The 24,657-nt window shown below is 37.2% G+C and overlaps 1 protein-coding gene across 3 annotated transcripts in view; it reads left to right on the top strand.

Moving 5' to 3' along the window:
• Positions 1 to 5,607: 5,607 nt before the first annotated feature.
• Positions 5,608 to 24,657, top strand: part of TRPS1 (transcriptional repressor GATA binding 1) — a 258,443-nt gene continuing 239,393 nt past the window's right edge. For 2 of the 3 annotated variants that reach the window (XM_030303780.1, XM_030303782.1), the window contains exon 1: positions 5,929 to 6,107. The gene's annotated coding sequence lies outside the window, so the exon portion shown is untranslated. Of the gene's footprint in view, positions 6,108 to 24,657 lie in introns of all 3 variants that reach the window. The other variant, XM_030303784.2, reaches the window with a different exon arrangement.

A 24,657-nucleotide genomic window follows, 5' to 3' on the forward strand; every position in this document is an offset into this window, starting at 1 on the left:
AAAGAAAAAAAAGAAGAGAAAGAGAGGAAGAAAAGGCCACATGGAACGTTTGAAACTTGGGCTCAATAGTGTGTTTCTAAGTAAAATGTAAAGGTGTTACAATCTCCAAATTCGACTGAACAGATGTTACTGAATACCTATGATTCGATGGTCTTCTGCCCTCAAGAATCTTACAGTTTAGTAGGGGTGGGACACGAAGTCAACAAGCAGCATTATGCAAGTCACTATGATGAATCTCCAGCTAGAGACGAAAGTAAGACCGATAGAATCTTACTTCTTACGTTGCTGATTCTGATGTGGAGTTTGGGGAAGGCTTCATATGAAAGGCAGAATCTGAGTGTGATCTTAGAAGGGACGGTATTTTGCCTGGAGAGTTGGTATGAAAGGCCCTTCAAGGCCTTCCAAGTGCAAGGTGCCAGTAAGTATTAAAACAAACAAACAAACAAACAAACAAAAAAACGTTCTGAAGTGTCAGACAGATGTGGGAATGTCTCTCCTGGTGGGTCAGGAGATGGGCCTGTGTGGAAGAATAGAGTGAAGAATGAGACCAGAAAGTGTTTGGGACTAGATGATAGGAAGACTTGCATGGCCTATAGCACTTTGGGGCTGTTCTTTTGTTAGTTGGGAGTCATGGGATTTTTGTCCTGAGGAATGAAAAATGCAGAAGTTTGATGATCTGATCTGGTAGCTCCTTAGAATAATGAAGAGGGGAGAGAGAGTGAAGAGGGGAAGCTCAATGGGATGTATTGGAAGAGAGAACTTTTTAATTTGGGAAGGGTCCACGTGGATGGAAAGAAAGGCCGTAGGAGTTACAAAAGCCTTTAGAAAATAAACAATAGGAAGACTTGGTAACTGATTGGATGTGGGGCCTGTGGGAGAGGGTATTACCAAAGATGTCAAATGTCTGAGGTTTCTGGTCTGGATGACTCATACCTTTAACAGAGATAGGGTTTGTCTATTTCCTTCCTCCTTCCATGTTGTTTGTCTTTATAGCCTCTTCTTCCTAAATTATGGTATTAGACATATATCATATCATTCAAATCCACACATTTGAATTTCTGGTGGAATATTTCAGTGTGACAAGTAGGCAAAATTGAGTGTTGGGCTTTGTTATATACAACTTGAGAGTTAATTGCATAGTTTGGAGAGTGGATGGGATGAGAGAGTACAGCAAGGGAAGATAATAGAGCAGAGGGTAAAAATATGAAGAACATTAGGAAAATACCCACTCTTCAGAGTCACATGGTGGATCTGGGTTAATTCAGATGAAAATTCTGTCTGTTACTTAAGAGAATGGAGTGAGTCCTGCTATTTCCCATGGTGGTTTGGTTTGAACACACAGCTCTGAGTGATCGATTTCATTACACTTTCAATCCAATGGATAGTGTATGTTTGGATATTCATAAAACCTATTGAAAAAGCAGGAGTTCTTACTATTATTCTGGGGCACCTTTGGCAGAGATGTTGTGTGTGTGTGTGCGTGCATGTGTGTGTGCATGCCTGTGTGTGTCTACACCTCGGAAATTTGTTTCCTCTTTTAATTAAATAAAGCCTATGTTTGTTGGCTTTTAGGGTGGGCTGCAGGCCCATCTGTTTAACTAGGCAGTTGCCTGATATTGCAGGGGGGAGGTTTGGCAAGTGTAAGTGTGAATCTGAATACCAGATACAGGCTATTTAAAGCTGAATTTATCTTTAATAAATTCACCCAGAGGTGTTCAGCAGTAGGTAGTTTGGAAAATGATCATAATTTGTGCAGAACAGTCTTTTTTTTTTTCTTTTACGCTCGAGTGGTGTGTGATTGGGAGAAGGAATAGACTGAGGGAACTTCATCTTTGCTATGCTCTGTTCCTTTAGGTGTCAGGACAAGGAAGGCAGACTACTTCAACAATTGCTTTTGATATTCTGGAAGGCAAAATGGTCTTCCATTTTACATGACTTAGTCCTAATTTGAGAGCAAATAATACATAAATATTTTCTCGATAGTATGTGTTATAGCAGTAGGCATTTAGGACCAACAGTTGTCAATCTTTGAGGTTTCTGAAAGGGATAGCAATTTATGACGTGCTAGGGTAAACAGTTGGATTACATTTCTGAAATACGTGTTCCATCAGGTAAAATCATTGTGATTACAGGCACTGGAACTGTAAGTTAAAGTTATGTGCTAAAAGGTTGAAAATGTAAAACAAGTACACTGATGCTTAACTATTAATCCCTCTTTGTATCTCTGCTGAATAAACTACAAGAAAAGGGGAGAAAAGGACGTTTAAATAGTAAAACAGAAAAAGTGCATTATGTAATTTTAATAAACAGTAAGCCCTACTACAGCTCAAGGCACTGTTTCATCAGTGGTCCAGCCATAAGAGAATATTCCAGAATCAAAGACTTATGAAAGATTATAAAGAAGTTATTTTAGTTGGAAGTTATTTCTTTTGTTTGCTTTTTAAAATTTCTCTTAATTTCTTCTTTATTTTCTGATGTATTGTATAAAGGCACAGGTTGTTATATTCACATCCAGGCTCCATTGTTGAGAAACACATTGCAAATAAAAGCAAAAGAAGAGAATAGTTTTAAGAGCTTTGCATATGTTTGACAGCAGAAGATAATAAATGTAAATAAATCTTTAATATTTCCCCTAATTCAGTTTGTGCCATGCAAATGTCAGGACTATAAAAACAAATCAACAAACATTTGAAGAAAAACAATATACATAACTTATTTTATATATTAAAAACAACTGTCAAACAATTATGATCTCATGTATTAGTTGGTTGTTTTGAAATATTCCTACTAGAATTAAAAAAATGCTACGAGGGCCTTTGAGCTTAAACATATTGTGTCAATCAAGAGCATATGTAATGTATCTAAAGCATGAGGTAAAAATTTTCTTCATAAATTATTTCATAAATAAATAAGTAATTTGCTTGAAAAAGTTCACAAAAATAGATGTGCTTTTATTAAGTTCTCTACAGATCTTTTGTGGCTAATGTAAATGGATTGATACATACAGCATTTTGATCTGCTATACTCTAACTTGAAATACAAAAAGTAACATGAAGAGATTCTTCATGTCTCAGGCAAGCTTCAGCAGAATTGAGTCCGTGAAACTTCATTCATTAGATTTTAAGTGACCATGAATTTGTTGGCTTCAGTACCTGAAGGGTAACTTTATCCTTTCAATTAAAGGACATAATTCACCCTCAGACCATTGGCTTTAACTTTTTATGTAATATATAATTTTGGGTACACTTAATGGTCAAATGTTGTATTATTACAGGTGGAAAAACACCAGCCATCTCAAGGGTTTTGTGCTTGCAAAGGCATGTAATTTAATTTTTTTGAACCAATTTAATCAATGATTGTTTCATGTGAGTAAATTTACACTCTTAACGATTGCCTTAGATTTGAGGGTGACGGAGAGGAAGATTACTTCCCCCTTTAAAATGCCCTTTAAATCTTGGGGAGCAAAAGGAGATTAGGGGATAATCCTTGTGATATATTGTACTGTTTAACTTTGCTGCTATGATGCCACCGCCTCAGATTTTATCAGTTAGATACCAGCTCCAGCAGTCTTAGGTGGTATTAACCCTTTAAGTACAAACGGTTTTACTATTGAGATGCCTATTTCAAAATTTATTTGATCTCATATTTTTAGTTAGTCATGCCTAAAGAATGTTTCACTCAGATCCTTTTTTTCTCCCTGAATAAAAATGCCTCTCGCTGTGCTGTGCATATTTCCATAAAACTTGGTAAGCTAATTTATGACTTAAAAAAGAAAATAAGGGTCTATATTTAATATACGAATATTTTTTACAGTGGAAATTGGTGGTGGACAGTATTAAATGACTCTAGTGTGGAAATATGCAGGTGGTCATTAGTAGCTGACTATGAGATTTACTCAAGATTTTGATATTAATTTTCCCTGGAAGAAGGACTATACATAAATCTAACTCTGTTCCCAAATTAATTTAAATTGATGATAACATATGAATAACTCCGCATCTGAGGCTCATTGTCTTCTTACTCCTTGAGGGAATATATAGTTTGCCTCATTGTGAAATTGTATTTTGACTACTCTTTTACCTGACTAGTTTCTCTATTGCAAAAGAATTATTGCTTTTGTACTCAGAGAGAGTGTATGGGACACACTACCGAATTTTATTCTGGAAGAAAAGTGCTACAAAAAGGAATCACGTATTTGCCTGAGTAGGTATATTAAGTAGAAATGAAGACTACAGAAAAAGAAGTTTCTAAAAGCACATGCTTAAGTGTTTAATTTTTTTTTATGATTGGCTTTTTCACTTCTGATGTTTCTAAAATATATTTTCATCTTTTAAAAGATGCAAGAATCATTTAGGGGAAAATATTTTGGAGGAAATTACTTCATCTTCATTTCACAGATTCATGATTGTACCTCTAAAGTTCTAATTTTAATCATTTTGTAGTTTGGAGAAGGAAGGATGCTTCTTCTTTTAGCACAAAATTAGCTTAAACTGACTTTCACTAGAGGAAAAACATGCCACTTAAAGTCACCCAACTGAAGAAAATGAAGTCCAAACGCCCAAGAAATGTTTACTTAGTTTTTAACACCTACTATACTTTGAATCCTGTCATGGTACTCTTTTATGCATTGTTGATCTTTAGAAGTTAAAAAAGGAAAAAGAAGGAAAAAAAAAAACCCGCTCAATTCAGTAACTTCGTGTGGAGGGAATTTCACTTAACAATGAGAGTATTTGGAGATGTGAAGTAGTAAAAAGAATGTCATGCTTTAATTCAGAGTTCCTTATCTGCTACTAAACCCCCAAAGATCAGCAGGTATTAATCTTGCAGCATTTGAATAATGTTCCCATTTTATCTATTTTGTAGTACCCCCTTTAAGCACCCATTGAGCTTGCTAGCCTCTCCCCAGCTCAGAAAACCATAGCAACCTCAGTCCGCACTTCTCCAACTCAGGATAGAGTTCAAGTTGTTCTCCTCAGCCCTCTCGCCATCAAATGCATGGGAAACACTGACCACCGACTAGGTGTCCTAAGACTTCTTCCAGTCCTAGAAAAGGGGCGGGGGAAGGGCCGCGAACACACACACACACACACACACACACACACACACACACACACAATTCTGCGTCGTTTAATTGGGAGGGAGAAGGGAAAGTAACATCCGAAAAGGTAAAAGCACTTTTAGAGTTCTTTTGATTGTTGATGATAGCATCTCCGGGTGTTCTGGTACCATCGGTTTGGCCGCCACGCACTGGCCCCCACCTGCCCCCCCCCCCCCAAGGTAGGTCCTCGTCTTTATCACATTATTCCTAAAGCTTTCGGTTTTTTCCTCGGTTTCCAGCCCGCACGTTCACACATGGGGGTGGGGGAGGAGGAGGGGGGAGAGGCGGGGCGGGAAGGTAGCCGGGTCCCGGCACCGCGCAGCTCTCATTTGCGGCGCTCCGACTCGGGCGAAGTTCTCGCGCAGCCGGCTCGCCGCGGCCGGGGCCGGTCCCGGCGGGCGGCGGCGGCGGCGGGTGCTCGGAGCCGGGCGGGGCGGCGGCGGCGGCGGCGGCGGCGGCGGCGGCGCGGGGACGCGCGCTGTCTCTTTAAGGGAGCTCGGTCTGGGGTGGCGCTTTCCTCCGCGAAGGCTCCTTTGATATTAATAGTGTTGGTGTCTTGAAACTGACGTAATGCGCGGAGACTGAGGTCCTGACAAGCGATAACATTTCTGATAAAGACCCGATCTCACTGCAATCTCAAGCGTCCTCTTTTTGGTGCTGCTCGTTTCTCCAGACCCCGCGCCCTCTCGATCGCTCTCTCGCCTTCCTATTTTTTTTTTTTTTTAAACAAAAAACAACACCCCCTCCCCTCTCCCACCCGGCACCGGGCACATCCTTGCTCTATTTCCTTTCTCTTTCTCTCTCTCCCTCTTTCTCTCTCTCTCTTTTTTTTTTATAAAGGGGGGGAGGGAAGGGAAAGGGGGGGAGGCAGGAAAGACCTTTTTCTCCCCCCCCTCCCCCCCAATAATCCAAGATCAACTCTGCAAACAACAGAAGACGGTTCATGGCTCTGGCCGCCGCGCCACCATCTTTCGGGCTGCCGAGGGTGTTCTTGACGATTAATCAACAGGTAAGGAGGGGCCCGGGCGGGCCGCGGGGCGGCGGGGGGCGGCGGGGGGCGCGGGCGCCCCTCGGCCGGGCCCGGGGCGCCGCGACGCGAGTGCTGCGTCCGCGCGTGTGTGCGCAAAATGTGGGCGATCGCGAGCGGGGAGCCCTGGGAATTAAAAGTGACTTTCTTTGAAAAAAAAAAAAAAAAAAAAAAAAAAAAAGCAGAGGGAGAGTGTGCAGAAAGCCAAGCGCAGGCTTCTCGGGTTTCACATGCATTTTCTTTCTTCCTTTTTGCGCGTGTGATTTCTTTCTTTCTTTCTTCTCTTCTGCTCTCTTTCCCCCCCTTGCTCTTCTCCTTTTGGTGGGTCTGAGACAACTGAGTCTTAGAAACGAGCGACTTCAAACTGCAGTAGCCCTTGGAGTCAGGAGGGTCAAGTTCAGCCGCCAGGGAGGAGGAAAAACAAATCCCCATTTGCCAAAAAAAGAAGTTTCAGGCCGGTGCCCCCTCCCCCCTCGCAGTCCCACTCCCCCTCGCTGTCTCTTTCTGGCTGATTTTAATTCTCTCCTACCGGGCGCAGCGGAGGAGCTGGAGGTGGTTGGACCCGAGGGGCCGCCGCCGCCGCCGCCGCTGCAAGTTTTCTGGGGCTCCTGACAACCTGGGAGCAGACTAGGCACCAGCATGCAGAGTAGTAAGTTGGGCGAACTTGGGAGGGTCGGGAGGGTCTCAGAGAGGGGCCTTCGTGGGGTCCCCAAAGTGGGAAAACAGCACCGGACTGGCGTTGGCTTTGAAGAGTTTGCAAAGCCAGGCTTCAAACTTTTTGCCTTAAAGGCCCAGCTGGGCTGGAGAAGGAGGGTGTCGCATCCCCTGGTGCACCCGCCTCTGCGCGGCTCAGGGAAGCTCGGCTGAGGGGTCTGTGCCCTGTCGGTGCCATGTGGCAGGGCCTTTCAGCCCAGGCGTTTCCGTAGGGGCTGAGGAAGGGGCAGACTTCCTCTGCGGTGCAGATGATGCGCCATGTGTCGCGGGTCAGCGGACACTGGACGGTGATTAAGTGCCTGACAGCGGTGGGACATCCAGGGGACGGGCGCTTCGCCTTCTGTCTAGTTCCTGTTTGGGTTCCAGAGAAACGCATCTTTGAAAGGCCAAGGCAAACACCGCTGTCCCTTCAAATAACTCCAGGATTATAGGACCCCATGAATAATTTGAGGGTGAGGCGGAGGTGGGAGCTGTTTGAAGTGCAAAGCTGTTTTTGTGGCTGGGAAGGCTTTTTTGTTAGTACCTGTGTGAGATGGTGGTGTTTCCCTCTTTCCCCAGGGAGGTCAGTAACTGTTTTATGGCCCGAAGACTCTAAAGCAATTTAAGTTAGAAGGCGAGTAGGACTGGTGGGTTTCAGAGGGAATCTTGGGCTGATTAAATTTTAGGTCTTGCTTTACTTCCTCATATCTTTTTAGGCCTCACAGTTGATACTATGAAAGTTTTTGAGTAAGAGCGATGGATCTTAATTGATGAATCAAAATTATGATAGAATGTTCATCCTTATTCTATTTTGGAAAATCACGGCTAGAGTTTTAAGTGAGGTAAGTGAAGTGAGAAGCTTAGCGGAGAAGTTAAATCGCAGAGAAGTTGGGCCGATTCATTGAACTTTTGTAGATTCGTTGAACTTTTGTAAATGCACCAGGTGAAGAGGGAAGGGTCCCAGAGGAAAAATAAGTACAAAGAGAACATACAGATAGGGCCGGAGACAAAATTACAAAGAAATGATAATTCTAGGCCTGGTTGTTGGCTAAAATATGATTGTTCAAAGCAAAAATAAAATAGGAACCTTCTAACCACTACTTCAAAGCCCACCAGCTCTTAAGTTAAAACCTATGGATCTTGCTGGCATCATGTTACTTTCCTGCTGGTTTTAGGAAAAGTTGATCATTTAGAAAAGGCTGCCAGAGTTAAAAATGCAAGGGGCAGCAAAGGAAAGTAATGCGGGCGGCCAGTTCTTGACGTGGACAAAATGAGAATGAAAGTTTCTGAGCTCACTGCTGTGAAGTTTCTTACATGCTGCTCATTTGCTTAGAACGCTTTCTCAGATATTCCACCGCTTAATGTAAAAAAGCAAAGTAGCTCTAAAATGGTGTGGGCTTTTTTTTTTTTTTTTTTTGCTTTCCCCAAGTATGCCAGGGCTGTGAATAAATACAGGGTTTGTATGGGAAGATGAAGCGTTTCCTGTAAGTTGTGATGCTGACAGGACAGTCTGGAAATGATACCAACGTTTGGAAGATATTTTTTTTTTTTACCTTTAAGTGAAAGTTTATTAATGACATGCTTAATCTTAACAAGTCAAACATATTGTTCTTAGAGCTTATCTCTCCTCAGATTTCATAACTTCCTTTTAAAGCTATACCCCTGGATGAAAACATCTCTAGATTGAGTTAAATATACCGGGCCACAAACGTGCTAAAGTTTGATGATTATTTTTTAATATGAACAACCTGAAAATAAAACTCCTGACGGGGGGATAAAGTTTTAATGCCCCATTATGACTTGATTTCTCTAAATGCGAGGCATTCCGCAGCTTCATTGATACACTGTTGGCCGAGTATTGTTTACCATGAGTGAGTTGATGTTTACAGCTTCCCAATATATCTATTATATGTTAGGATATATTGTGTGTAGAATACTTTTCCCACACATAACAACCGAGTCTGACACTCTCCAAATAAATGGTGGAACATCGCAAGTTCCTTACAAAAAAGTTTGTCACTCCTTTGAATTCTACACGCTGTAAGGGTCTGCTGCTATTTAGATGTTGTCCTTTGTCTGTGAAAGGTAACATTAAAAGTAAAGAGAAGAATGTCATAGTAGTTGTGAGGTCTGAGTTGATTTTAGAGCTCAGCATTCTGATGATTAATATTCTAAACGAGTTAATAAAATTTTTACTTGAAAAGAGGTTAGAATCCATAATCGTGTGCTAATCGTAAGTGAGTTACACATGCCTCTTCGACGTTTTCAGTATTATTTTTACTTTTCTTTTAAGTCACATACTCCTCCTGAGTTTACTCTGATTTCCAGAGTATAGGTCCTCCTGTAATACACATAAGGGAATCTTCATTCATAAGGAGAAACTTCAAAACAGGGAAATGAATGCATCTGTGGAAAAGCTGCTTTTAAGATCTTAGTATTTCAATGATGTTTCTATTACTGGTATTATTATTTGGTGAGTGTGTGCGTGTGTGCGTGTGTGTGTGTGTGTGTGTGTGTGTGTGTGTATAGAGACAGACAGAAAGAAAGGAAGAACACAGTTTGAAGTTAATAATCTGCACATTCCTATAAAGACATGCCAAAGGGTGTTAAGTTTTAATAAACTGTTTTCTTACCTTCTTTGTGGAAGTAAATAAACATTACTGAAATTTTTAGAAAGACTTGTGGCAAATTGTTTTTGAGCTAGAATTTTTTTTGATTTTGAAATCTGTACAAATATTGATAACTGGACTTTAAATGTTTTTTAATAATACATATAATCTAGAAAAATATTTTTCTTTCACTACCCCTTTTGGTAGCAAATAATAATGTAATAACATTATGCTATTGTGTAGAAAACAAAAATAGACTTTAAGAACGTTATGGGCAGGTGTTTACAATTGATTTAAAGGGAAAATTAGTATTTTTGAAATAAGCGATGCACTTAAAATAAAGTGACTGGTGCACATTAAAACATATTCTTATTAAGATATTCTCTGGTGTGTAAAATGAAGCCATTCATTCAACAGACTGACAACTTTCCACTTGGTATTTGCCTTTGCTTAATTTAGTTTCCGCAGGACAGCTAGTGTGGTAGTCTGCATCTGTTTTTGGCAGGCACAGAAAACTATAAACTGAGACAGTTCTGTCCCAAATAGCTCACAAGTTACAATCAATTTGATAAAAACAGGCAGGTCTTATGGACTTGCTGTCTGTTGTTCATCCTTGGTCAAGCTTTCAGGTAACAGGTTTCTTTCTCTCCCCGTTTTGCTGGTTATAACTACTAATGCCATTGATAACTAATTCTGAGTCTTGTTTACTCATTTATCTACTTTATTTATTATTTAATGAAATTTGGGGAAATTAATGACAGCATATCTAGACTTGGTTTTACTTTATATAACTATGTCTTTTGATATCATCATACAGAAAGTAATGAATTCTTTCTTACTATAATAGGTTTACAATTTATGGAATTGCACAGTCCCCTTAGGTGAAATGTGAAGAAACTTCTAGCCCTTGCCAAGTAGAAATCTCATCTAATTCTCTGAAGTTCCTTGTAATTGTCATGTATAGAGAAGGCTAATGCTCTTCGCAGTGATTCCCCTTGAAAAAAATTAAGCAGAGTTTTTTAATAATCATCAAAATTATTTATCTCCTACAAGCTTTAACCAGTGGATTAAAGTAAATATGCTAAAATGCCAACTGTTGTTTTATACTACCGTTCAGTAGCAAACAGTGCTGCAGAGGGAATAACCACTTTTAAAATTTTCTCCTCAAGTGTCAGTGGGTCGTAGGCTATTTGTTTATTTGTATTGGATATTTGGTTAATTATATATGACCTTTACTAATAATGTCTTTAATGCTGCTCCTATGGTCAGCTCTAGTATTGTGTTACTGTGCGTTTCAGATGCCTGAGAACCAAACTCACTGGTCTTTCGTTTGGTTCTCTGGTGGGTATCATAACGTAGAACCAGATTTAGTTTAGAAAGAGATCTTTGGGCTTAAAGAGACCTCTTTGCTGAATTTGGGGAAGGACCTATGGATGAAAATAATTTGAATTGTTAAGAGTTCAGGAAGAAGCATGACTTGTCGCGGTAGCTGGAGTAGCTGTTACAGTAGCAAAATGTCTACTTTTTGTCACTCCCCCCCACCCCCCTTTTTTTGTTTTTTGTTTTTTCCAAGAGCACAAATCCAAGTAGCAAAAGCAAAGATGAAATTAGCTATGCACTTCAAATGTGAAGCATCATTGGGAATCATTTTCTGATTCAAAGCTGTAATTAAAATACAAATAATATCAAAATACCCCCAAGAAGACACTAAGGGTACGCCTTTTGTTCCTAAGCATGTTTCATTAAGAATAAGAAAGAAAACTTTTAATTTTTAAAACGTTTCTAGCTCTTTAAAAACCTGCAGTAAATACTTTACAAGTGGCTAGACACCTTCCCTGGTGGTTTAGTTTATACAAGCAGGAAACTTTCTCTCCTACTCTTTCTCTCTTTCTTGTTTTCTTTAAACCAACTGACGTAATGCCAAACTTTGCTTTAAAAGAACAGACAGAAGTAATTGGTAGCTTTTAACTTTTAATAATGTTCTGGATTGGTTTTAGTGGCCAAAATGCCATTTTTTAAAAAAAAAAAAAAGTTCAAGTAAGAACGGGCTTGTGGCCTGAGGAAGAAAGGCTCTGTTGATGTAGTTATTTTTATTCTTGTTTTTCAATCTGTTATTAAAAATCTTTCCTGCTGAGCACTGCTGGATTTCTCCAATTGCTCTCTGTGATGGCTGGTGCATTTCAGGTTACCGTAACTTAAACAGTTTTTGGGTTTTGGGGAGAGTGGGTATTTGTGTTGCGTTATTTCTTTCTTATTTGGAAAAAAATTTGTTTTTGTTTCAATTGACATGAATTAATTAAGATTATCAATGGCGACAGGTCAATGGATGTGTTTATATAAAGAATGCTACACCTGTTAGCAAGAGCCTGAAATGTGGAAGTTTAATTGTGACATTAATCATTTTTATGTGCGGAGGAAGGAAAATAGATGAAACTTTACAAAAATATATTTTTAGATTGAAAGCGTTAATTTTAAGGTTCAGTTTGTTTCTACCGGTGGTTCTTTTATTCTCACAATTTTAGATGATAATATTTTAACCCTATTTATCACACAGTGTTTTTAGTTTCTTTTTTTTTTTTTTTTTAAATTAGTCCTTTACTCTCTTCCTGATCTTACACAGGCAAATAGAACTTTCTCCAGTTAAGGGACATCTTGGTGATGTTGATTGGCATCAGGGCAACTTCAGAAGCTGGCAAGTAGGAAAATCTTTTCAGAGGGCAAAAAGATTTGTGCCAGTTTTTCCTTCCTTGGGGAAAGACACTCCATCCAGAAGTGGGGCCCTCCACCCCATTTGGTGGGGCAGAACGGAGTATCGACATTTCTGGTGTGAATCGTTCGTAAGGTTTAAATCTTATGAGTACTTGTCTTAGACTTGGCTTTTAACCCCAAATTTGTTTTAAGAGTTTTTGTAGTTGAGAGTTGTTGTTGTTACACAGAGCACATTTTAAAAATAATACATATTGAACTTAGGTATCACGGAGATACCTTAAAATGTCTCTTATGTTTTTTACAAAAAGCATTCCTCATATTCAGGGAAGTTGAAGTGCTCTCCGCCTAGACATTTGACAGTTTTGACTTAACCTGACTTACGTCTTTCTCAGTTTTTCTTGTGAGAGCTAAGACTTTAGTCCACATCAGGGGCACTGTTTCTCTGGTAACTACTTCTTTACTTACGGATTTGTCAGGGAAGACCTTAGGAACTGAAGCTAGAAGTTGTTCACATCAGCATGGTGAGAGTGTCTCAGAGTAAGTCTTACTTTATGTTTCATAGAGTTTTCAAACATAAATTTAAAGTTACCGGTTTCTCTGTGATTGCATTTTTATTTAATGAATGTTGGTTTATTACTTCAAAACTGAGTGAACAGTAATAAAGTGTAGCAAGAAGGAAAAAAGGCGGAGGGTGGTGTTTGGAGCAGCAGTGCTTTGATATCAGCAGTTTGTTTACTGTTCAGTGGTGGGGAGGGGTTGGAGAGGCTTTGTGGGAGATGATAGAAAAAAAAAATCCATCAATTGCGCGTATGATCCCCTCCCCTTAAGGTTTACTTAAACAATATGTTTCAGTTTTGCCTCAAACCATTCCGCACCACTTCTGCTCCCAAGCATCCACCACTATCTGGTTCCTGAGCCGTTAAGGATGACACTTTCTGTTGTACAATGAACTACACTATTGTTTGAATTAAGGTAACATATTTTGCTTTATGTAATTTTTTTTTGGTAGTTATTAATAGGATACCTCTGATGTGAGAGGAAGCCTAGCATTGTAAAGGTCTGCAAGTGCTTGAAGTATCCATGATAACTACACTGTGTTTAAATTATCGCTGGTATGTGCATGCTGTTATGGGTGTGTTTTATGTATGGATGTACATGGACTGATAATACATGAATACACCTTGATGGTAGATTCTAATAATGTGAAACCATTAACTCTGCCCTTTTAACATGAATCTTTTAAGGAGTTACATGACCTACTTCATAAAGTCTAGAAGTTTGAGATGGGTATGGAGTCTAACTGTAATGAAGCCATCATTAGCATACTTCTGTCTACTCTGAATTTACTAGGAAATTTTAAAAATGACGGAAAGCTATAAATCAAAATGCCACCTTTCGGTGCATTGTTAAGAAATGCTTTTGAAGAAAAATTTTTTAGAAGTCCCATTTCTGCTGAGAGGAGCAGTTAAGTGACAGTGCTGTTTCTGAATATATCTTTTTATGGGATGGCACTTTATAGTTTATACTTCTGTCCCAAAACGTTATGTAGAAATAATATGGAAAATGTAAAGACTCCGTACTGTGACCCAATGCTTTTTTTCCCTAGGGTGATGGATTCTGTGCGTCACCTAAATGTGATGCTATTTGCCAGGCTTGCAATACTGGTTTTGAGGGTTGCTGTATGTCCTATTTCGTCAAGCAACACAATACAACAACTTTGGTATCTAGGTAATTGACACAGTCAAAATAGGCTCTGGAAAAAGTTCCAAAAACTTCTAAGTCAGAAGCTAACATATATTCAGTTTATTTAACATTTGAATAAACAGTGACTCATTGTCAGCTATTTAAGTCTCCTATAGTAGATAGTGTTAGAAGGAAATATACAAGTGTCCATAGTTCATATTCTGTTTCTTTTTTCCTTTATTTAAAGGGAGCATAGTTCTTCTATTTGCATTTATAATTGCTTTCTCTGTTAATTACTTAGCATTTGTGATAGTAAGTAGTATAGTATTATGAAGAATAATAAATGTATTCACAGTATCTAATGTATATGTTCCAAGCTTTAGAAAACATTAATATTATATTATTAAATTGAGTATTATAATAACCAAGAATAAACCCAGTATGGGATGATAGATACACTACAACTGCTATTTTGACACTAAATATATTTCAGCTGTAGAAAAAATATATGAAAAATATTTCAAAGCCTCAGAGCTTTTTTACTTGTAGAATTTGGATAGAATTTGTGAAACTTTCGTCAACAGATACTTCTAATATAACATGTGCTTCTTGATTAGATTCTACGACATGGCTTTCAGTGAATTCATGTGAAACACTATTGCAATTTTTCCTTATAGAAGTATATATTATGTCTGCGATCAGAGACATCTATAAATAGTGTAAATATATAGGGCAGAAGTTAGTTTGTGGAATCTATTTTCTCTCTTTTCTGATACACCTCATGTGCAAAGGGGTCAGGCATTAGTAATCTAGCTTTAGCTTTATTTTTCTCTGAGCTGTGCCCAAGTGCAGCCTGTGAATCTGTGCCTTCATGTGATAGTGCATACATGTACATACACATACCTGTTTTCTCATTCGTATAGAATGTTTTGCCTTACAGGCACTGAATGGAATTTTAACGTATCACATATTTATTTACATGATTTTAGCCTTTGTAATATCCATTTTAATTACTTGATGCATCCCAACACCTTTTTGAAGGTTAATTTAATTATAATTTTGGTTCTGAAATGAGAGCACGATTGGCAAAACAAATTAAAAACCAACTTCTACTTGTGACTTCTCTGTGATGTCATTAACCAGGCATCATCTTTAGCTCTGAAAAATGTAGACGTAGTTACATCAGCCAGTTATTCTCTCAATACTATTAAGTAGTTGAGAACATATAAAAGTTCCTAAAAGAGATTTTGGGTTTTGTTTCAACTTTACTTTATGACGCCATTAAATTTTTTTGAAAGGGAATCTCACTTTAATTTTTAAAAATACCATTCAGCTGATGAATTAAGACTGGTTTTACATATATATATACACACATATATATGTATAAACATATATATGTGTATATGTATATATATATGAACAGAAGAGAGATTTAGATACTGTACAATCCATTTATGTGTGTGTGTGTATATATATATATATATATATATATATATATATATATTTAATCAAGGCTCATGTTACTAATTTTTCTCAGTCCATGTTAGCCTCATTGTTGAATTATTAATAATTCTTTATCAACACTTAGTGGATGTACCTCTGAGGTCCTTTAAAATCGGTATTTACTGTATCTGGAAGCCGAATTTTTATGTTAATAAATCGACTTAATTATGAATTGGAAAAACACAAGTGATTATATTTAGTATCATCTTTAACTTATTATTGGAAGTATACTCTATTTAAAGATTGCAAATTTTTCACCTCTGTTCTGCAAACTTAGGTAAGTTTTAGAGAATAACTGAGTACAAGTGGCCAGTGTAAGCAATTGCATCCAAATAAGGAGTAATATGAAGCCTTATATTCTGTAACTTATAAACAGATCCTAAGAGTTGTTTCTCCTTTGCATTTACAACAAATTTGTATTACATCCATTGAACGTAAGATGTGGTAAATTACTATAAGAAACTCACTGTCATCTAGACCTCAATTTCTGTGAACTGTTTATTTAACTCTCTATCCCATAACTGTTTATCCTACTTTTAAATGTCCCATTCTTAAGGCAATTTATGTTCTTGAAAGAGTGTCCTAATTATTTACATTTTACTTTTTCTTTGTCTTCTGATAAACTTTAAGTAAGAAAACCATCACTTGTAAGATTTTAGGCTGACAGTAAAAATCATCATGCACACATTTTATGTACAAATATATGTGATTGTGTGTTCACTTGGTCAGACGTTTAACTCTTTAGTGTTACACATATTTGTGTGTACTTATGTATTTTTACTTCAGAAGAGTTCAGTACATCATTGTTAATGTTTAAGCATGTGCTTCCATGCTCTTCACACTCCCTGAATAATTCAATATATCATTGGCAATAATAAACATTTAAAGATGAGACCAATAATGAATAGAAATGGAAAAATAGGGGGGTAGATATGAGTGTAAGTAGGTTTTCCTTCTTTTTGTTTGTGTCATGTTCAGTTTCTATCTAAAAAGATATGTATGCATATATATATACCTATATATATCCATAGATATCTATATCTGAACAGAAGAGAGATTTAGATACTATACAATCCATTTAACATAAGTAAGGAACTATTGCAATATGTGACTTTATTTATATATTTTTGTCATAGGAGACTTTGACCTCTGCCTGTGGTACTTGGGAATTTTAGATAAACCCCATTGGGGTCACACTCATCAGTTCCGGCTTTGCATGACATAAAGCATTCCCTAGTTTCTGGTGCACTACTGTGCTGTTTTCCTTCAGGACTGGAAGTCCTGTAAGTTAATTTGGCATTTGAAAGCACTACTAGAATTTTTCCTTTTTGAAAATCCTCTGGATGGCTTTCAGAGGAGTAAGTAGAGAGCACGGGCAGCATGTCGTTCATTTCAGGATGCTAAAGAAAGTTATGCTGAGACCAAGCATGCTTCCTCTGGATTATTCTGCTGTGCGTTATTACCATTTTTTTTTCCTTCTTTGGGATCTAATATTTCAACTTAAGGGGGAATAGAGATTTTTACTTTTAGTGGAAAAATATGCCAGCTCTAGGGTTTTTTACCTACATTTCTTTATAATATGTATATTGGGGGGACGTTAAGAAGAGAAACTTGGGTACTATAAAATAATATTATTTTGCTGTCTGCAATTGAACAGGCCCTTGCCATTCCATTTCTATGAGGAAATGCATTGAAAAGAATAAAGTTGTGGTATAGTTTTGAAATGACTGGAAGCACCAACTGTGACACATTTCTGGCAAATAGATGAAGACAGTGTTAGTGCCTCCACCAAACTGTGTACTCCAAGTTGACAAATATGAATTTGACCATTTGATCACAGATAATATTTGAAATGCATGTGTCCTGGTTCAGGGAAGGGGGTACTTAAATCATCCTCACCATCAGTATGCTTTAGATTTGCAAGAAATACAATGCCAAGTATCGTGTTGTCAGACCTTCGAGATTTTTAGTAAAGAGTTTTGCTTATTTATAGAAGCTTACATTCAGCGACATTGAGCACAGACTGCCTAACGTATTTGTGCATTGAGCTCTAGTGAAGTTCAATAGATGATTGTGTTTCCATCAAGATTTAGGGAGCAGTGCACTAGAATAGTAGCCATCTACTAATGATGGTTCTGAGGTTTGGATGGTGTAACTGATTTTTAGGAGCTATGGCATAAATATAATAATAGGTAGAAATATTTAGAGTGATTACCTTTTATAAAAGTTAGTTCTGTCTTTCATGTCTAGGAAAATATAGCAGTGAATGTTTGCTTTTTGTATGTTTTGTCTCCAAGCAGAGGAAACTGACAGTTTTATGTTTTAAGTGCCGAAAGTTGTTCTTGGCTAAGCAGTCCCTGAGTTAATCACTGGGATGTTAACTTGAATTTTTGTCTTTGAAAAGTTTTCGAATTTTAAAGCGAAATACGCTTCCATTATTTCCAAATTGACATCCTGTGTTCTGGATTGGTTTTTAGAGAACTGTTTTCCAAATTTTCTTGGATCGCTTGAAGTCCATTGATTTTGAAATATTTAGTTTAGTTTTTTTTTTTTTTTAAGCTTTTCAGAAAGGAGAGGAAAAACTTCATCTTTTTAGGTTTTTTTCTTTATTACAGAACCCTCATTATTTCTCATTAAGTGCAAATTAATCTTGCCTTTATTTTGCATACTTTTTTTTTCCTTCTGTGTTCTTTTCACAAACTCATTTTGGTGCATCAGAAATTGAGAGAATAGTGATTTCAGCTCCCCCGCCACACCTTTCTGTGATAAGATATTGTGCTCATTGCTAAAGAATCACTACAGAGAAATTCTGTCTTCTGTCATTTGCACAGTTTTCATTTTTACTTGAAAAAAGAGTGATATTTAAAAATCATATATTTATTCTTTGGGGTTAATTGCAAATATTATGAATGCTGTAAAATAACATGACATTTAGTTTTTTTTCTCATTTGCGTCTTAGGCAGTTTGCGTCTAAAAATTTGTTGGAAGGAAAAAGAAAAAAGTATTTTAACCAGCTTTGAAATTAATTTAAGATAGTCTTGTGGAATTCTCCAAAATGAATATGAAAATATCAAATACTGTCAATGCACAGGGTTAAAATTAACTTTGTATAAATAGTGGAGACTTTAACCTGACTTATTTTAGTGCAAAAGATGTTTTAGTACAAAGAAGATTTTCTCTGGTTTGCCCGTATTTTATTTTATTTTATTTTATTTTTTGCAAGCTGTTTGCCTAAAATGATTGGCATCCTTAAATTATGGTTGTGTGGAAAACAAATAAGGCTGCTACTATAAAGAAACAAGAGCTCTGCACATGCATCTTAAAAACGATTTTAAAATATTTTCGTTTGGAACGAATGCATCGGGCCCCAAAGAAATAGATAGTATCCCTAACACATCGCCCACTCTCTTCTCTCAAAGTGGAATCTACTCGCAGAGAGCGCATTATTTCCACTTGCAGTGGAGTGTATTTCCTAGTATTTTGGTGTCTCTGCTGGTAGAAATGTAGACATTTCAACCAACCACCTCTTTCTTTGGTTTCTGTGATAGCAGGTGAACTTTTGCCAAAACTTTTGGTGCAGTGTAATCAAGACCATGTTGTGGAATTAGGCTAATGTGATGATTTTAAGTCATGTTTAATGTGTTATTTAGAAAAAAATAATTTTAAAAATTACCATTTGTAATATATTGGAAGAACTGGGATGGTGTTTTTGGATTTAATTCAAAGCCTTGATACTGGCAAGGAAGAGAAAAATTCCATAGATCATTTCTTCTTTTCCTAATGTAGGAGAAAATGGGGTTTATTTGGGTAAATACCTTGGTAGAAATAATTGGTCAACTTTTATTTTGACAAAACATGATCATGTAAAAATATAAGCACATTTTCTGAGCCCAATAATATATGCATTTTGTTTCTTTAGGTTACATCAATAAAGCCATATACAAAGGAAAATGAACAGAAGAATACATTTAATCACCTATCTGAGGTCAGATGTAGAGTGAACTGCATAGCCTGTGTGAGAATTCTTTTAGTTCTGTGCTTATACTCTGAGACCTGTTCCTCATCTCCTATGCTCATGGGCATATTTCTTCATATGTGCGAGAATGTTCAGTGTTCTGCTTCCCATGTACACATGGAAATGTGGATTTAGGCTTGAGAGTCTTTTAACACTTTTTTTGTTGAGGAAAAGTAAAGCTGGCTAGTGAAACACTTCTCAATGACTGAACTTCCCTTGAATGGTCCCTCTAAAATCTACGACTCAAGTTCAAATTTTGTTTCTTTGTTTTTCTTTAATTCAGGTAGTATTCAGAGTGATCACAGGATCATATTTTATTTTGAGTAATAGGAGGGATGTGAGCTCCTATCCATTTTACAGAAGGATCTTATTTTTACAAAGGAGAAAACGAAGGATTAAGTTAAGTGAATTTCCATAATCATACAGCTACTTACATAAAGGACTGAGCTTAGAATCAGTGTCTGGTCCCTGTCTTCATACATATATAAAATGCTAGACAGGTTTGAGATTTGTTGAGGAAGTCTGCCTAATACTTGAAATTCACTACTTTTCATTTTTCCTTTTGTAACTGAATTTGAGAATAGAATTAGAATATCATTTATTCATATGCAGTGGGGAATTGATCATGGAATAAATCAGTTGGTACTTTCATATTATTTCTTTATCAATACCTTATGAAGATACAGGAATCAAATGTTTAATCTAGAAGTTATCCTGAAAGTTAAAAGTTACTGCAGAAAATCGAGGCTTAATATTTCTTTCAGACACCTGAACAACAGAAGCCTCTTTAGATTCATGTATATAAAATTCAGTTGGTAAAGAATTAGTTCTAAAATGGTCATTACTAAGGAGTTAGTTTGTATTCTTCTTCTCTCTGTAGCTTAAAATACCTCCCAACTTTTATCTAGTTTGAGACCACCTTTAAAAATAAAAATCGTCCGTTTGAATTAAGGACTTTTTATCTTCCAAGAAACTGGACTTTTCTTTATTCATAACAGCCATAAGCCCCTTGGCAGGTTGAAAACTATAGACAGCATCTGTGAGATTAGGCCTGAAATGTGCAATTAGTTGTTAAAACGTGGTTGAGAAACCGTTCGTGGCATTTTAATAAACTCCTTAGCATTTATCAAAACAAATTAACAAAAGAATAATAAAGAACTTCATTTATGTTAAATGCTTTTGTTATTAATTTTGTCTTTTGAATGATACATTTCAGGTTTACTGTAGTAAAAATGAAATATATTAAAGTATAAATATAATGCCTTTATTTTTCTTGTAGAATTTCTTTCAAGTTCCATTTTTATCCATGACCCTTCTGTACAATACGAATGCAATTAACAGTTCTTTGTTGGTTATCGTTAAGCTAATTTTAATCATTTACTCCGTTGCGTTGGAAAAACAGGAAAAATTCTGTCGTCTCAGACAACAGATCTCTTGTTTCTTCTTACCTTTCACTTCTAATAGTTAGATAATCTAAAGGTTAGTGCAGATCCCCTCATCACTGAAATTTACGGTTTATAACCACTGATGACACTCTAATATCCATTTCTGTTGCAAAAAATCGTAGTGGATGCCATGCAGAACAATGTTGGACCCAAGACATTCCCCAACCTCCTTCAGAAGACAGTTCTGGGAGGCTCTTTGGAAAGCAGAAGGAGGTGTATCAGATCCTGGAAATGACAGGTTTGGTCCAGGGTCTGCACTTGAACCCATTTCATCTTGAGTTGCCAGGTGAAGATACCTGTTGGACTGCCTTTTATTTGTCTGGGTTTGTGTCTTAGCCAGAGGGCAGGCTTGTCTTTTATTTAAATTTGGCTGTTGTGGTTCACTGTTTCTTTCAGGTGAAAACCCTTTGTAAATGGCTGCTGTGAATAGTATTCTTTTAAAATAAAAAAGTTTGCTTATGAACAATGATCACAGTCAGCTAGAAATAATTAAATCAGAGAGTAATGAAATATTTAATATTGAAAGGCAGTTGTTTCTTCTAAAATAGGTTGAGGAACCATCTTAATGATTATGGTGACCATCTCACACAAAATCTCTTTCTTGGTATAGTGAGCATATGATACAGAGAAAGGCTGAAAACTTCCATTATTACATAGCTATCTAGGACTTTTGCCCTCCTCTTCCTCCAGAAATTATCTCTGTTTGAAGTTGATTTTTTTTTAAATCTGTGAATTAGTGTTTAACACCTGATGTTTACTTGATGGAACCATAGGAAACTCATCAGTGCTTACCTTGCCCTCGTTTTTCTCTTCTTCTCCTTTGACTTTAAAGAGATTGGAACCTTACCATGTCCTCTTGGCATTGCAGATCAAAATAAACTTTAAATGGCTCTTATTCTGGGCTTTGTTTATCAGAAAGTACTTTTTTGTTGGCTTTTAAAATAGATCACATCCAGATAAGGTTTAAATAAGATGAATTTTTTGTATTTTTTTTTCCTTTCCACTTATTAAGGGATTTTCTTCCCTGATAAATCAGTTTCCATTTAATTTTTACCCGCACCCTGAATCACAGCTTTACTAATATAATCATCTAACGTTTAGTAAACCTCTACTCAGACATTCCTTAAACTGTTCTATACTTGTTCTCACGGCACATACTTGTGAACAAAGACTGCCCTGGATGTTTTGTAGAAGGTAGCCACATCACATTTATTTTCTGCTCAATTGCAGTTGTTTTTCTTAGAATCTAGCAAAAGTCCAGTTGTAATTCTGTAGCTAATATACGTGGCTCCTCAGACACAGGGTATGGTTTAAGCACTGGACTGCTTTTAGGTAACAAACAGCCCACAAATAATGAATATAGCTCTCTTGAAAGTGTAGAAAAAGATAAGGTAAAACAAAACAAAAGGCTACTTTTCATTTATTTCCAGATGGATTCCATCTTGTACTTGGCATGGCACAAAGTCAAAATGTTGCACTTTGAGATTTATTAATTAGAATGTTTCTAAGCCAGATATGGAATCTGTTCTCCTTTTTCAGATAAAAGATAAACCTGCCCAGCTATAAAAAGAACTTTAGAGTGGGGAAAATGTCGAAATCTCAAATCTGGATTTTCTTTTCATGTAGACCTCCATTTCTCAACAGGGAAGTCTACCAGGTTCCTCTGTTTGTGGACACTGCTGTATTGAGGACACCATTGGCCTCATGGCAGCTGAGCCCAATGATCTTTCCATCTGACTGCATCTCTTAAATGAACTGGATGCTTCCAACCCTTCTCTTGAGTTTCTCTCCTGGCTTGGCTTCTGGGTGCACTGTATCCCTGCTACACTTGTTTTTGTCTGTCCTTGACTTTCCTTTTAGTTTCTGCACTTTTCCTTAGTATTATATGTTTTCACCTTTTGATCTGAATGAAATAACTCCAGAGTCTTCACCTCCAGACCTAACTTGGCTTCTAAGTTCCAAGATCAGTAGTCTTCAGACACCATTAGGTACTTGTTTATGTACCTGTTTACGTCATTAGTTTGGCATTCAGGACTCTAAGCTCTGCTCTCAGTTTGTACTATACCATGTGTTCTATCCTCAAATTAGTACTTAATCATAGAACATTCCCAAACCAACCTTCATTCCTGTTCTTCCCTCTATGAGATACTTTTCATCCAACCTTAACTGTATGAATTCTACCTGTTCCTGAGATGTTGACTTTTGTTTTTCTTCCTGAAGCCTTCCGATTTATAGTCATTTATACTTAAACATCCCTGCCGCGTGTTCCCATTTATTTGTGGCTTTGCTATATAGCCCATACCAGAATCTACTTGGCATTGCAAGTCTGAGGAGATTAAGAGGATACCCAACTTATTTCTGTCCTCTTTACAAAGACTTAGACGCAGTGGTTTCTCAAAAGTGTTGCGTTAAATTGGCACATGGGGGAAGGACACTTTGGCCAGAAGAGAATGAATGACACTTTTAATTGACCAAATTGTGAAATTGGGTTGCTGAGTTTCAGAGAGGTAAAGGATTATCTGGTCATTGTATAATTAATAGATGTTTCTTGAAGTTTGCCCTAATAAATTGTTCCCAAAGTATATAACTGCTGGTTACAACTTTTACGTGCTGTGTTTTGCAGTATGCTTTCAAATTGTCTTTCATTGATTAACATCATTGAACCAAGTGTGACGGTGCTGCTAAAACTGAGATGAAGGGAGGACCAAATACATTTGTGAACTATAGAAAATTGAAAACCCACATTGCCTTGTGCTTCGCTGATACTGCATCTGGGGTACTACAAAGTAATCAAAGATGCAAAGAGATAAATGATGTGCCCTTAATACGTGAAGGTTAATAACATCAGGTTCTAACGTCATGAGCCAGAAGTGTGTAATTTTAACTTTCACATGTTGAATATTTGTCAGCCTAAATATTGCATCCTGATGTTTGAGGACAGTGGCTTACAAACTAGCTTCATGGTGAAAGTTACATGTCAGTGGTCCAGTGCTTGGATGCTAAGGGGGGATGATTTGCCTTCGGAAGATCTAACAAAGATATTGATGAATGGGGTTTGTCAGGAGCTGAGCAGAACCACAAGTAATAGTGCTTTGGGGTGCCCAGGTTTGTGGCAGTGAAGGTTATTGAACCTCTTTTTGCTCTTTTACATTTTCATGCCTCTTTGAGAAATGTCCACTAGAGTGATAATAGTGCTGAGACATTTCTCATGTTGAAACATTGCCTGAGACTTCTTTGATTGTTTGATTTTTAGTAATTACTTTTAATTTCATTTTAAAAGCCAAGGAGCAATTTTGAAGTTTTTTGTTGTTGTTGTTACCTCCTTTTTTTTTTTAAATGTGTATTTATTTTGGAGGGAGACAGAGAGAGACAGAGCATAAGTGGGGGGAGGGGCTAAGAGAGAGGGAGACACAAAATCCGAAGCAGGCTTCAGGCTCTGAGCTGTCAGCACAGAGCTCAATGCGGGGCTTGAACTCACGAACTTTCAGATCATGACCTGAGCCGAAATCAGATGCTTAACCGACTGAGCCACCCAGGTGTCCCTGTTTTTCTTTCTTTCTTTTTTCTTTTTTTTTTTTTTAAAGACCATATCCTTGGCCTTCTCGCTGTATTTTTTTTTTTTCTTTTTTAACAACAAAACTTTCTTTTATCTAAGAACTGGGAAGTCCCTTTGATTTAATATATGAATCTGTTAAGCACTTAAATATTATTTTAAACAGCTCTGGAAAATTGTTAAGGTTTTCTATTGTGCATTCCCAAATCTGTGTGGACACAGAAACATGAAGAAGAAATCAAGGAGAGGATCTGTTTCTTTACTTCTAGGACAACTCATTACTTGGAGGACTCTCAATTCTCTGTTTCTTCCCTAATAACAA

The sequence above is a fragment of the Lynx canadensis genome, chromosome F2 (genome assembly GCF_007474595.2).
Source record: "Lynx canadensis isolate LIC74 chromosome F2, mLynCan4.pri.v2, whole genome shotgun sequence".
Classification (NCBI taxonomy): domain Eukaryota; kingdom Metazoa; phylum Chordata; class Mammalia; order Carnivora; family Felidae; genus Lynx; species Lynx canadensis.